This window comes from Rhinoderma darwinii, chromosome 10, assembly GCF_050947455.1.
Source record: "Rhinoderma darwinii isolate aRhiDar2 chromosome 10, aRhiDar2.hap1, whole genome shotgun sequence".
Lineage (NCBI taxonomy): Eukaryota > Metazoa > Chordata > Amphibia > Anura > Rhinodermatidae > Rhinoderma > Rhinoderma darwinii.
The window spans coordinates 55,863,094-55,879,385 of record NC_134696.1 but is presented as its reverse complement, the minus strand read 5'-3'; positions in this window follow the sequence as shown (position 1 = coordinate 55,879,385).

Genomic DNA, 16,292 nt, shown 5'->3' with positions numbered 1-16,292 from the left:
TGGTATAGCCGCGTCCGTAACGGCCTGAACTACAAAACGATGTCGTTATTTATCCCTCGCGGTGAACGCCGTAAGAGAAAATAATAATAAACCGTACCACAATCACAATTGTTTGGTCACTTCACCTCCCAAAAAATGGAATAAAAAGAGATCAAAAAGTCGCATGTACCTCAAAATGGTACTGATCGAAACTACAGTTCGTTATGCAAAAAATAAGTCCTCGCACAGCTTTCCTGATGGAAAAATAAAACAGTTATGGCTCTTAGAATAAGGTAACACAAAAAGTGAATTATACTTTACAAAATGTATTTTATTGTGCAAACGCCATAAGACATAAAATAAAACTATAAACATCAGGTATCGCCGTAATCGTATCGCCCCGCAGAATAACATGAATATGTCATTTATAGCGCACGGTGAAAGCTGTAAAAAAAAAATTGAATAAAAAACAATAGTAAAATTGCTGTTTTTTAGTCACCACGCCTCTTAAAAATAGAATAAAAACTGATCAAAAAGTCGCATGCACCCCAAGAAAACTACAATGAATACCTCAAGGTCTCTAGTTTCCAAAAAGGGGTCACTTTTGGGGGGTTACCACTGTTTTAGCACCACAAGACCTCTTCAAACCGGACATGGTGCCTAATAAATTAAATTAAATTAATTAAATGTCACCTCTACTTTGCTCTAAATTCCTGTGAAACACCTAAAGGGTTAATAAACTTTCTAAATGCTGTTGTGAATACTTTGAGGGGTCTAGTTTCTAAAATGGGGTGTTTGATAAGGGTGTCTAATATATGGGCCCCTCAAAGCAACTTGAGAACTGAGCTGGAAACTAAAAAATAAAATAAAAATGTGGCAATACTTTGCTTCTTACATTATACTGATAATGAGCCGTGCCCACCCGAGATGGCCCCAGTTTTGACCGTTTGTATAAACGGAGACCCCTATTAGACCGTTTCAGTGCCCGGTTTTCCCAGCATTCACCCCCGAGAAGTGTATTTCTATTGAGGAGTCCTTGGTACATTTTAAAGGGACGGTTCAATTCCGCGAGTACCTGCCGAGTAAGAGGGCAAGGTATGGCGTAAAGATGTATAAGCTGTGCGAGAGTGCATCAGGGTATACCTACAAATTTAGGATATATGAAGGGAAGGACAGCAGTATTCAGCCCCCAGAATGCCCCCCCTTACTGGGAGTTAATACAAAAATTGTGTGGGATTTGGTGCACCCACTGCTGGACCAGGGTTACCACCTCTACCTGGATAATTTTTATACCAGCGTCTCACTCTTCAACTGCCTCGCTTCCAGAAGTACTGCGGCATGCGGCACTGCTAGAAGAAACCTGAGAGGCCTCCCTAAGACTCTGCTTGGGCAAACAAGAAGGGGTGAGAGCAGGGCACAATCTAGCAGCAACATATTGTGTGTCAAGTACAAGACAAGGGAGATGCCACACCAGTACCCATGTACCTGTACGAGGTACCAGTACAGAGACCCCCAAACCAGACTGCATCCTGGACTACAATAGGTACATGGGAGGGGTGGACTTGTCAGATCAAGTCATGAAGCCCTACAGTACTTCTGGAAGCGAGGCCACACGCAAAGTACCAGGGCAACACTTTTTAGGAGAAGTTCCCCAAACTCGCAAGAAGGGAAAAAGTCAAAAGAGGTGCAAAGTCTGCTATAAGAGGGGGATAAGGAAGGACACAATATATCAATGTGACACGTGTCCCGAAAAACCAGAGCTCTGTATGAAAGAGTGTTTTAAAATTTATCATCCATCCCTTTATTTTTAATTTACCCCAGTTTTACTCGCTCTGATCCACTTTGCACAGCTTACCCCTCCTCATCTTTCCCCTCTGAGCCCTGCTGCGTGCCCAGGCAGCTGATAACAGCCACATGTAGGGTATTGCCGTACCCGGGAGAACCAACATTACAGTTTATGAGGTGTATATCTCCGGTGGCGCATGCTGGGCACAATATATCGGACACTGAAATGGCATAGATGTATAGAAAATTGCAAATTTCACTCTGCACCAACTGCTGCACATTATCTTTTACACAATACCTGTGGGGTCAAAATGCTCACTACACCTCTAGATGAATTCCTTAAGGGGTGTCGTTTTTAAAACGGGGTAACTTCTCAGGGGTTTCAACTGTACCGGTACCTCAGGGGCTTCTGCATACAAGACTTAGCACCAGAAAAGCTCCAGTAGGCCAAATGGTGGTCCTCTCCTTCTGAGCCCTGCCGTGTGCCGAGGCAGCTAATAACAGCCACATGTAGGGTATTGCCATACCCGGGAGAACCCACATGACAGTTTATGGGGTGTATGTCTCCGGTGGCACATGCTGGGCACAATATATCGGACACTGACATGGCATATATATAGAAAATTGCAAATCTCACTCTGCACCATCTGTTGCGCATTATCTTTTACACAATACCTTTGGGGTCAAAATGCTCACTACACCTCTAGATGAATTCCTTAAGGGGTGTCGTTTTTAAAACGGGGTAACTTCTCAGGGGTTTCAACTGTACCGGTACCTCAGGGGCTTCTGCATACAAGACTTAGCACCAGAAAAGCTCCAGTAGGCCAAATGGTGGTCCTTTCCTTCTGAGCCCTGCCGTGTGCCCAGGCAGCTAATAACAGCCACATGTAGGGTATTGCCATACCCAGGAGAACCCACATTACAGTTTATGGGGTGTATGTCTCCGGTGGCACATGCTGGGAACAATATATCGGACACTGACATGGCATATATATAGAAAATTGCAAATCTCACTCTGTACCATCTGTTGCGCATTATCTTTTACACAATACCTGTGGAGTCAAAATGCTCACTACACCTCTAGATGAATTCCTTAAGGGGTGTCGTTTTTAAAACGGGGTCACTTCTCAGGGGTTTCAACTGTACTGATACCTCAGGGGCTTCTGCACACATGACTTAGCACCAGAAAATTCCCAGTAGGCCACATGGTGGTCCTTTCTTCTGAGCCCTCCCATGTGCCCAAACGGCAGTTTATCACCACAAATAGGGTATTGCCACACTCAGGACAAATTGGGCAACAAAATGTGGTATTTTATTCCTTGTGAAAATAAGAAATTTTGAGCCAAAACTACCTCTTATTGGAAAAAATTACATGTTTTTTTAATTCACAGCCCAATTCAAATAAATTCTGTGAAAAAACTGTGGGGTCTAAATGGTCACAACACCCATAAATAAATTCCTTGAGGGGTGTAGTTTCCAAAATGGGGTGACTTCTGTTGGGTTTCCATTGCTTTGATACCTCTCGGGCTCTGCAAATGCAACATGGCACCCGAAAACCAATCCAGCAAAATCTGGGCTCCAGAGAACACATAGCGCTCCTTTCCTTCTGAGGCCTCCCATGGGCCCAAACGGCAGTTTATCACCACAAATGGGGTATTGCCGCACTCACGACAAATTGGGCAACAAATTGGGGTATTTTATTCCTTGTGAAAATAAGACATTTTGTGCCCAAACTACCTCTTATTGGAAAAAAATTGTTTTTTTTTAATTCACAGCCCAATTCAAATAAGTTCTGTGAAAAAACTGTGGGGTCTAAATGGTCAAAACACCCATAAATAAATTCCTTGAGGGGTTTTGTTTCCAAAATGGGGTCACTTTTGGTGGGTTTCCATTGCTTTGATACCTCTCGGGCTCTGCAAATGCAACATGGCACCCGAAAACCAATCCAGCAAAATCTGGGCTCCAAAGAACACATAGCGCTCCTTTCCTTCTGAGTCCTCCCATGGGCCCAAACGGCAGTTTATCACCACAAATGGGGTATTGCCGCACTCAGGACAAATTGGGCAACAAAATGGGGCATTTTGTTCCATGTGAAAATAAGAAATTCTGATCAAAAATGACATCTTATTGGAAAAATTGTCATTCTTTTAATTTCACAGCCCAATTCAAATACGCGCTGTGAAAAAACTACGGGGTCAAAATGGTAACAATAACCATAAATGAATTCCTTGAGGGGTGCAGTTTCCAAAATGGGGTCAGTTTTGGGGGATTCCTACTGTTTTGGTACCTCAACACCTCTCCAAACCTGGCATGCTGCTTAAAATATATTCTAATAAAAAAGAAGCACCAAAATGCACTAGGTGCTTCTTTGCTTCTGGGGCTTTTGTTTTAGTCCACGAGCGCACTAGAGCCACATGTTGGACATTTCTAAAAACTGCAGAATCTGGACAATACATATTTAGTAGTGTTTCTCTGGTAAAACCTTCTTTGTTACAGAAAAAAAATAGAATAAAATTGAAATTCAGCAAGAAAAATGAAATTTTCAAATTTCACCTCCACATTGCTTTAATTCCTGTGAAATGCCTGAAGGGTTAAAAAACTTTCTAAATGCTATTTTGAATACTTTGAGGGGTCTAGTTTTTAAAATGGGGTGTTTTATGGGGGTTTCTAATACATTGGCCCCTCAAAGCCCCTTCAGAACTGAACAGGTACCTTAAAAAAAAGGCTTTTGACATTTTCTTAAAAATATGAGAAATTGCAGTTTATGTTCTAAGTCTTGTAACGTCCAAGAAAAATAAAATAATGCTCTAAAAACTATGCAGATCTAAAGTAGACTTATGGGAAATGTTAACTAGTAACTATTTTGGCTGGTATAACCATCTGTTTTACAAGCACATGCATTTAAATTCGGAAAAATTCTATTTTTTCAAATTTTTCTCTAAATTTTGCAATTTTTCACAAATAAACACTGAATATATCGACCAAATTTTACCACTATCATAAAGCCCAATGTCTCACGAGAAAACAATCTCAGAATCGCTTGGATAAGTTTAAGCATTCCGACGTTATTACCACATAAACGGAAATATGTCAGATTTAAAAAATGGGCTCTGAGCCTTAAGGCCCAAACTAGGCTGCGTCCTTAAGGGGTTAATCCATCATCAATTAAGCAGGTAAAAGGTCTGGAGCTGATTCCAGGTATGGCATTTGCATATGGAAGCTGTTGCTGTGAACCCACAATATGAGGTTAAAGGAGCTCTCAATGCAAGTGAAACAGACCATTGTTAGGCTGAAAAAAATGAAGAAATCCATCAGAGAGAGCACAAATGTTAGGAGTGGCCAAGTCAACAGTTTGGTACATTCTTGAAAAAAAGAGCGCACTGGTGATCTCGTGATCTCCGAAAGGCCTGGACATCCACGGAAGACAACAGTGGTGGATGATCGCAGAATCCTTTCCATGGTGAAGAAAAACCCCTTCACAACATCTACCCAAGTGAAGAACACTCTCCTGGAAGTAGGTGTATCAGTATCTAAGTCTACCATAAAGAGAAGACTTCATGAGAGCAAATACAGAGGGTTCACCACAAGGTGCAAACCATTAATCAGCCTCAAAAATGGAAAGGCCAGATTCGACTTTGCCAAACAACATCTAAAGTAGCTAGCCCAGTTCTGGAACAGCACTTTGGACAGATGAAACTAAGATCAACCTGTACCAGAAAGATGGGAGGAAGAAAGTATGGAAAAGGCTTTGAACTGCTCATGATCCAAAGCACACCACATCCTCTGTAAATCATGGTGGAGGCAGTGTGATGGCATGGGCAAAGGCACTGGGTCACTAGTGTTTATTGATGATGTGACTGAAGACAGAAGCAGCCAGATGAATTCTGAAGTGTTCAGGGATATACTTTCTGCTCAGATTCAACCAAATGCATCAAGGTTGATTGGACGTCGCTACACAGTACAGATGGACAATGACCCAAAACATACTACGAAAGCAACCCTGGAGTTTTTTAAGGCAAAGAAGTAGTATATTCTGCAATGGTCAAGTCAATCACCAGATCTCAACCGGATCGAGCTGCATTTCACTTGCTTAGGACAAAACTTAAGGCAGAAAGACCCACAAACAAGCAACAACTGAAGACAGCTGCAGTAAAGGCCGGGCAAAGCATCACAAAGGAGCAAACCCAGCGTTTGGTGATGTCCATGGGTTCCAGACTTCAGGCAGTCATTGCCTGCAAAGGATTTTCTGCAAAGTATTAAAAAAAATGTTAATGTTAATTTGTCCAATTACTTTTGAGCCCCTGAAATGAGGAGGCTGTGAAGAAAAATGGTTGCAATTCCTAAACGTTTCACAGGATATTTTTGTTCAACCCCTTGAATTAAACCTGAAAGTCTACACTTCAATTGCACCTCAGTGGTATCATTTCAAATCAATGTGGTGGCATGCAGAGCCCGAAACATGAAGATTGTGTCACTGTCCAAATAATTCTGGACCTAACTGTATGTATATATATATATATATATATATATATGTATGTATGTATAGATAGATAGATAGATAGATAGATATAGGTATATATATATATATATATATATATATATATATATATATATATATATGGAAGTAGATCATATATAGATGTACAGTTTTAGGCCCAATGTACACGGCCGTAATTTTGGTCTGCAATTAAGGAACGTAATTGCGGATCAAAATACGGACACATTCATTTCTATTGCTCATGGACGCCTTCCCGTATATTTACAGGAAGGTGTCTGGGCCGTAGAAATTATCTGCAAAAAAAGGACAAGTCCTATTTTTTTATTTTACGGACCTTGCTCCTGTTTTTACGGTCCGCAAGTGCGAGTGTCTGTCCGCGGCCGGCCGTGCCTGTAATCACAGGTCGTGAACGGGAAAGGCCGAGTGCAGGGGGCCTTAGACTGCGGCTACATGGCGACTTTGGCCGCGACAATGGTCACCCAGCGTGTATAAAATGCCCACATATCGGAAGAAGTTGACAAATATGTATTCAGGTGTATTTACCCAGTGGCATGCACAAGATGTCAGAAAGGGAATTCACATATTTGGAAAAAAAATGGCAATTTTAATTTTCTCCATCAAAGTCAATGATTTGTATGAAAAAAAATAGAAGACTAAAATCCTTTATATGTCACTAATCAAATAACTTGGGGGTTTAATTTCCTAAAAAGAGTCATTTTGGGGGTGTTTAGTGTTTTGGCACTTCACAACATCTGAACTAGTCGTATGGTGTTCGCAAAACAGCCTTGGAAAATTTACTCTCCAAAAGCCAGTTTGCGCATCATTCGTTGTAAGCTCCGCCTTGCGCCCAGTGTGTAAGAAATGCGCAGACATTTAGTATCGCTGAAGTCAGCAGAAGTTGCCAAATATGTATTCAGGTGTGTTTACCCAGTGGCACGCACCAGATGTAAAAAAAAAAATCATCTAAATTCACATATTCCCATTTTTTTTTAAATGTATTTCCCTTTTTTCCTTTGACATTTTTTAAAAAGTAAAATTTGCTTTTAAATTGGTGTATTGCTAAAACTTGAAAATGGGCCAGGTTAGGAAGCGGGGGTAAAGCCTCTGGTTAGGAATTGGTTAAACTGACCCATTACGTATGGACCTTTATGTGCATATACTCTACTATAGACGTGCGCAACTTATGTAATTAGGGTTTGCACTGTAATAAGGGTGGAGGGAAGCACGCCTTAGCAAATCTACTGGCGTTTTACCTCAATCAGTGAATACAAAAGTTTAGGCTTCTAACAAATACAGTACTAGAACCAAGCTCAGTACATAAATAAAGCACCATAACCAAGCTCAGTACATAAATACAGTACCAGAACCAAGCTCAGTACATAAATAAAGCACCAGAACAAAGCTCAGTACATAAATACAGTACCAGAACAAAGCTCAGTACATATATACTGTACATAACTAGAACAAGGCTCATAACAAATACTTCACCAGAAGCAGGCAGCTAAATACATAAATACAGCACCAAAACCAATCTCAGTACATATATATACAGCACTATACCAAATTTCAGTACAGACATCCTTTCCAAAGTCAGGTTACCCACAGCCATATTATTTTGTACCTTTCAAAACTACAGCTCCTAATATGACCTGAATAATGGTTAGGATATGTTATTATTTCATAAAAAAAACAATGGTACCACCCATCATCTTGCTTCAGATCATACAGTAAATAAAGTACTGAATTTTCAGAGGTAGAATAAATGTTTATATTCAGTGACTACTTTTTTCCTCCATTCAAACCAGACCCCAATGATGACTTCCTCCAGCTGCGCCACACCTCTGAAGACTTTGTTTCCCAGATGTCTTTGGCTCTTCACGCAGCATATCTGAAGCCGCTATACAGACACAAAATACTCATAGCAGTATATACAATACAATTATATCATACATTGTGCCCCCTGTAGAAAGTGTCACACACTATGTCCTCTGTAGAAAGTTTCACACTCACTGTACCATCTGTAGAAAGCATCACACACATTGTGCCCCCTGTAGAACGTGATACATACAAAGTGCCCCTGTAGAAATTTTCACACACAATGCCCCTGTAGATAGTGTCACACATACTGTGCTCACTGTAAAAAGTGCCACATACTTTTCCCCCTGAAAAGAGTGCCATACACACTGTGCCCCCTGTAGAATGTGCTACATACAAAGTGCCTCCGTATAAATTGTCTCACACAGTGCCCCTGTAGATAGTGTCACACATACTGTGCTTAATATAAAAAGTGCCACACATAATATGTCCATTGTCAAAAGTGCCACACATATTGTGCCACTTGTAGAAACTGCCACACATACTGTGTCCCCTGTAGAAAGTGCTACACACACTGTGCCCCCTGTAAAAAGCACCTCACACACTGCCCCATTTAAAGAAGTGCCACATATAGTGTGCCCCTTGTAAAAAAGGGTTTACACATACTATGCCCCCTGTAAAAAGTGCCAAACATGTGTCAAATATACTGTGACCCCTGCAGAAAGTGTCACACATGCTTTGTCCCCTGTAGAAAGTGCTATACATACTGTGCCGCTAAGGATAGTGTCACACATACTTTGGCCCCTGTAGAAAGCGCCACACATAATGTGCCCCCTGTAGAAAGTGCAACACATACTGTGCCCCCTGTGGAATGTGCTAAACATTTTATGCCCATAAAAAACTAAATATAACACATTCACCTGTCCCAATTTCCATGCTGTTGTCCAACGATGCAGGCCTGCTTCTTATAAGCCTGCTCTGGGGAACGTCACAGGTGGCCATCTGCATCACAGAAAAAGCGCCAATTGGAGAGGCAGAGAATTTATGGCTCCCTTACTCCCACTGGAGTGCCAGTAAGGGCTATTCAATTGTATCCACGTCCTAAGAGTTTGAGTTCTGCAAACTAGCTGTCATTTTAACAACCAGAGAATTGGGAAGAATCAGTCAGAACTCACCCCTGTTTACAGCACTCACATCTCGCATGTATTACTGGGAGGGACATGTCCACATGAGAAAAGTCTGAAACTAGGAGCAGGTTGCAACTGCATATGAGGGTCTGGAAATAAATGGAAATTGCAATCTGAAACTTTTGCAACTCATACAACTTTATAAACTCTAGGTAACCACTAACATATTAAAAAAGATTTTGTTTTTATGTCAAAGGTGTCCAAGGCCTTTAAGTAACCACATTTTATTTTTTATAACCCCCCTTGCTCCCCAATGTTCAAGGGTTACACTAATATTAGACAAGGTCAGTCAGCAAAGAATCCAATACTTTAAGAATGTTTTCCCTTCTGTCATCAGCTTTAATTTAATTACAAACTTGATAAGCTGGAAACAAACAGATGACTTTCTAAAGATGCTATCTATGATCGATGCTGATAATGATTTCGATTCGACTTTATCATATCTACTTTTTTGAACATGGACTTAACAAAGCTCTCACTTTTATTGATCTGTTCAGAAACTGGTAGTTTGATTATTTGATGTGCCATGAAATGTCTTACAAGAGAGCAGACTTTCTCATTTGGAGAAGACAAAGAAAAATACATATTATTCACAGAAGTTAATTAACATGAGTAATGTATTCATTTCAGTAGAAAAACAATTAGGCATGCATCCCGACAGAAATACAGGGAACAGGGCATATTATAACTGGAAAAAGTTGCCACTGAACAGATACCATATAAATAGTAGTACGGCACATGTACTTGCATAGTAATACTGTATGTTCAATGTATTTTTAATATAGAGTTTACAATGATGTTCAGAGATTATTTCTCCTGTACTATGCAGAGGTAACTAGACATATTTCATCATATATAAATAAAAGAATATAATAAATGAACACATATATTAAATACATATACATCTGATAAATATACATCTATATTAGGTTAGTGCTAGATAACGAGACAAAAAACACAAAAGAGATAAGCAGTACATGTGTGCAAATCCCATGACAAGGACAGATTCTTATCCACTGGAAATTAACAATAAAGATTTCTATTGAATGGCAGAAAGCAGAGCTATTGAAAACCACGGGGAACGGATACAGAATGTATAGTGTAAAATTGTATGACTTTACATTATACAAATAATAATATTTGTTTACTGAAACCGAAATACCACTTTAATGTTATCTATTCATAATATTATTTTCCAGTCTTCCACAATCCAATGTCCATTTGCCCATTTTAACATTTTGTTTCATTTGACAGTTTTAAATATGGATTTTATGTTTGAATACTGCCTTCTTACTTATTATGCAATTCGATATTATGCTTGTGTGGGTTCAATCAACATTAAAGGAAAGTTTCAACATTGTGAGAAACTAGACATGGACCGCACATCCACAATATATACGTTGATCTGAGCCGCTAGGCATAATTTAGAAACATGAACATGGGGTTCTTTGTAAACATTTTGATCAAACTGTATAAGCCCACTTGCCACTTCACGGCGACCTCTTTAAAGTGGGTCCCTACTCTATCGGCTGCGGCACCGCATGGCGGCCCCCACCACTGCAGCACCGCTCCCGCAGAGGGAGCAACCCAGTGATCCAAAAGCACCCATGCTATCAGACCATGCCAAGCCTCCTTGCCTCTGGGCCACGTCCCCCCACAAGTGCAGCACCACAGCAACAGACACCACCATACAACACCACAACATGTGAACAGATGGAATGAGCTCACCTTACCATACGCCCCCAGTGGCCAACTGAGAGCACAAGCAAGAGCAGGAACACTTATGAGGTCATTCCTGAATTAAAATCAGTTGGTTATTTTTTCAAATGTAAAATATTTTTTTTGCCAAAATTAATTTGTAATAATTTTTTTTTGTAAAACAGTGTTTTAGGCACCATGCCAGGTTTGAAGAGGTCTTGTGGGGCCAAAACAGTAAAGACTCCCAAAAGTGACCCCATTTTGGAAACTACACCCCATAAGAAATTTATCTAGGGGTATAGTTAGCATTTTAAAACTCACAGTTCTTTTGCTAAATTGAATTATTATGCGAAGATGAAAATCTACTTTTTTTCTGAAATAGCGTAGACATTTTTACATTTTACAAGGAATAAAGGAGAAAAAACACCCCAACATATGTAAAGCAATCTCTCCCAATTATAGCAATACCCCATATGTGGTAATAAACTGCTTTTTGGACCCACAGCAGGGCTCAGAAGAGAAGGAGCACAATTTTGATTTTGGATTTCTGATTTTGCTGGAATCGTTTTCAGTGCCGTGTCGCATTTGCAATGCACTGGAGCGACCAAAATAGTGGAAGCCCCTCAAAAGTGACCCCATTTTTGAAACTACACCCTCACAAGGAATTTTTCTACGGGTAAAGTTAGCATTTTGACCCCACAGATGTTTTGCTGAATTCAATGGAATTAGTCTGTAAAAGTAAATTTTACTTATTTCTGCAGGCCGGTAAGATTATGGTGATACCATTTTTATATAGTTTTTTTTATGTTTTGCAGCGTTTGCTCAATGAAATCACTTATTTATAAAATAATGTATTTTTTGTGTCACCATATTCCGACAGCCATAACTTTTTTATTTTTAGTCAAAAAAGCTGTGTAAGGGCTTGTTTTTTGCGGGACGGGTTGTAGTTTTCATTGGTACCATTTTGGGGTACATGCAACTTTTTAATCACTTTTTATTGTATATTTTGGGAGGAATGGTTTTGTTTTTATACTTATTTTTTTGTGCGGTGTTCACCCTGCGGGAAAAATAATATTATAGTTTTCTAGTTGGGGTTGTTACAAAAGCATTTTTTGTTTATGTAACTTATAACTTTTAATTTTACATTTTTTTTTAAAACATTTTTATTTTATTTTTAACTTTTTTACTTGTCCCACTAGGGGACATTTAGACTTGCAGCTCTGGTCACTGCTAGAACACATTACACTACTTAAGTAGTGTAATATGCTCTAACTGTCATTGTGACGTGACAGTCACTCTGACAGCAAGCCTATGAGGACCAGCCTCATAGGCTTCCGTACATGACAGCCTGGAGGCAATTGTCTGGCCTCCGGTTGCCATGACAAGGATCGCCAGCCCAAGCAAATACATGTGGGGGCGGCCGTTCTGCTCTAAAGCTCTTCAATGAGGCGATCGCAATCGACCGTCGCATCGAACGGGTTAATTGCCGATTTCAGCGGCGGCGGGCCACTGATTGGCAACGGGGAGAGCAGGGCAGACACCTTGCACAGTTAACCACCGCTGCGGTGTAGTGCCGCTGCAGTGTAGCGCAGTGCGGCGGTTAACTGTTAAAGAGTGGTTGTAACTGCACGCCCAGGTGCGTAAAGTTACTGCTCACCTGGACGTGCATTTACGCCAAGGTGCGTAAAGGGGTTAATTAATTTTTTCACATACATTTTTTTTTAATGACACTTTTTTATTATTTTTGGAACTGCCATTTTTTATTGCATCTGTGTATGTGTCTCTTCACGACACATGCACAGATGTTATATGGCAGCTACAAAATATTTTCTTATGCCTCTATGTTTTATTAATACTTTATTACCACCTTAGTAATGGCAGTTATCTGTTTGACAGTGTCCATTACTAAGGCGGGGCTTAGTGTCAGCCAGTAAAAAAGGCTAGCACTAATCCCCCACTATTGCCCTGGTACCCACTGCCACCAGGGGTATCGGGAAGAGCCAGGTACAATCCAGTACCTGACCACCAGCCAGATACAATAAAGCAGCCGCAGACTAGCATTACACGGGTGGGAAGGACCACAGGTTTTTGGTCCTTCCCAGCCTCATAATACCATTCTGCAGCTGCCCCACTGCCCGACTATAGCTCTAGATCGTCGGGTACTGGAATGTACCAGGTTCTTCCTGGTACCCCTGGTGGCGGTGGGTACCGGGGAGGTTAGTGCTAGCCTTTTTAATGGTAATGGATTAGTAATGGATACTGTCAAACAGACAACTGCCATTACTAAGGTGCTAATAAAATATAAAAAAAATACAGAGGCATAAGAAAATATTTTTATTGAAATAAACACTCCCCCACACAACTCAAGTTAACCATTTTATTTAAAAAACAAAAAACAAAACGTAGATCATTGAAGCATTCCACCGAATCTACAACGTAGTCCAACTAATCTAATACGTAGTCCAAAAGGGACAAGTGGAACCTACAAAGCTGTCTTCTCCTCTCCGCCGCAATAGCAATAGAAACCATTAGCATTTCTTGTGAAGTGCTTTTTAAAATACAGGCATTTTTAAAGTGTTTTTCACTGGGTTTTTTTTACGTGTTTTGTGGGTGCTTTTTGCTATTTTTTTGGTGCATAATTAGGACTTCCACTGACTCTGGGAATATTGGCGCATTTTACGCACCAAAGAATTGACCCGACGCTTCATTTTTAAACAATGCATTTTTTAAAACGCTTGCGGAAAAGTGTGTGTTGTATGTACTAACGATTCGCTTTCCCATTGATGTAAATGGGACATTTAATCAATTGGTTTTTTTACGCATTTTGTGAGTATTTTTTTTGTGCATAATTAGGACTCCCATTGACTATGGGAACATTTCTCTTTTAGGAAGCTTTATCAAGCATTTTTTTATCTTTTTTTCGGTGCGTAAAATGCGCCAAAAAACATGTCAAATACACGCTGTGTGAACCTGTTAACTAAAAAATCAGTCACCACAGGGTTTCCCTCTTGACTTTTATCATTCTTAGCCTTTGGGTGTGTCCTACAGCTTCAGCCAGCTACCATTTGTACAATCACTCCCAAAATGGGACCTGGACACTGCTTGGCAATTTGAAGACACCTTTTCCTGGCTTGTAGCCAAAAATAGGGAGGGGGGGTGAGTCTCCCTCCTACACTTACAGCAGCTGGGAATCAGGTTGCTTTGCCTGATTCACCTTGCTGTAATTTTAGGAAGTTCTTCCTCTTGTAGCAAACATAGGAAAACATGTCAAATTATTATTTTATTTTTAATACTTGCCACCTTGTGGAAGAAAAAAAAATACACCAAAAAAAATAAAAATAAATGTAACTTACTATTTTTTTTTTTTTCCGACACATTCACTTTAAAGGGGTTGTCTAGTTTAGAAATCCAATTTTCACATGCCTTTTTATTGAACTCTCTTTAGAACCCTCAGCTATTAACCAGAGTGGGAAATGGCTAAAAAGAGTGTCCCTAAGGCCTCATTTACATGAGTGTAATATACGCGCGTGCGACGCGCGTGCTTTTCACGCGTGTCATACGCACCTATATTACTCTATGGGGCAGTGCAGATGATGCGTGAATTTTGCGCAACGCAAGCGCGTTGCGTAAAACTCACGACATGTTCTATGGGTCAATGGGTGCGTGAAAACCACGAAGGTCGCACGGAAGCACTTCCGTGCGAACTGCGTGATTCACGCAAGAGCTGTCAAACTCTGAATGTAAACAGAAAAGCACCACGTGCTTTTCTGTTTACAAACATCCAAAAGGAGTGTCTTAGAGATGAGCGAACCGAACTTCACCGGGTTTGGCCGAACTCGTTTTGACCGAACTCGGCAAAAAATGTTGCGGTACGCGACGTCAGGAGACAGTCACTGTCCAGGGTGCTGAAATAGTTAAACTGGTTCAGCACCCTGCACAGTGACTTCCGATCCCAATATACGTGAACGTGTAAAAAAAAAAAAATTCTGACTTACCGATAAAACTCCCGGCTTCTTCCTCCAGTCTGACCTCCCGGGATGACAATTCAGTCCAAGTGACAGCTGCAGCCAATCACAAGCCAAGCACAGGCTGCAGCGGTCACATGGACTGCCGCGTCATCCAGGGAGGTGGGGCCAGATGTCGAGAGGCGCGTCACCAAGGACGCGTCACCAAGGACGCGTCACCAAGGCAACGGCCGGGAAGTTCTCGGTAAGTACGAACCTCTTTTTTTTTTAAACAGGTTACTCGATATGGTGATCGGAATGCACTGTCGAGGGTGCTGAAAGAGTTACTGCCGATCAGTTAACTCTTTCAGCACCCTGGACAGTGACTGACGTCGACTAGCCTCATCTCTATGATGGCGGCTGCGCGAAAATCACGCAGCCGCGCATCATACACTGATGACACACGGAGCTGTCAAGTGCCTTTTGCGCATGCAAAACGCTGCGTTTTTTTGCGTGCGCAAAACGCACACGCTAGTGTAAATGAGGCCTAACTCTGTAGGACCAATTTCAGGGGGAACTGTGTAATGCTTCATTCCTCCTGTGGTGGTGCTGCATGGAACACTTGTTGCTTCCTACACAGATAACAGCGGTGGTCCAAGCAGTGAGAAACTCTGTGATCAACTTATTGTCAAAGGGAGCATTGTAACAGATAGGTATTGTCCAAAGTAGACAACCCATTTAAGCCTGTACTGATCTTTATTCACTTTCCTTAACCTTGGAGACACAGACAGTTTTGGCCTTGTGAACACAGACTATTTTTTCAAATCTGACATGTGTCACTTTATGTGGTAATAACTTTGGAATGTTTTTACTTATCAAAGCGATTCTGAGATTGTTTTCTCGTGAAAAATAGTAATTTATGATAGTGAAAAAATTTGATCGATAAATTCAATATTTATTTGTGAAAAACTCCAAAATTCAGAGAAAATTGCAAAAATATTCTAAATTTAAATGTATCTGCTTGTAAAACAGATAGTAATACCACACAAAATAGTTACTAGTTAACATTTTCCATATGTCTACTTTATGTTTGCATTGTTTTTTGAACGTCCTTTTATTTTTCTAGGACGTTACAAGGCTTAGAACTTTAGCAGCAATTTCTCACACTTTCAAGACAATTTGAAAGGGCTATTTTTTTAAAGACCAGTTCAGTTCTGAAGTGGCTTTGAGGGCCTTATATATTAGAAAGTCCCAATAAAACACCCTATTTTGAAAACTGCACCCCTCAAAGTATTCAAAACAGCATCTAGAAAGTGTTTTAACCCTTAGGCTGGATTCACACGAGCACATTACGTCCGTAATGGACGGACGTATTTCGGCCGGAAG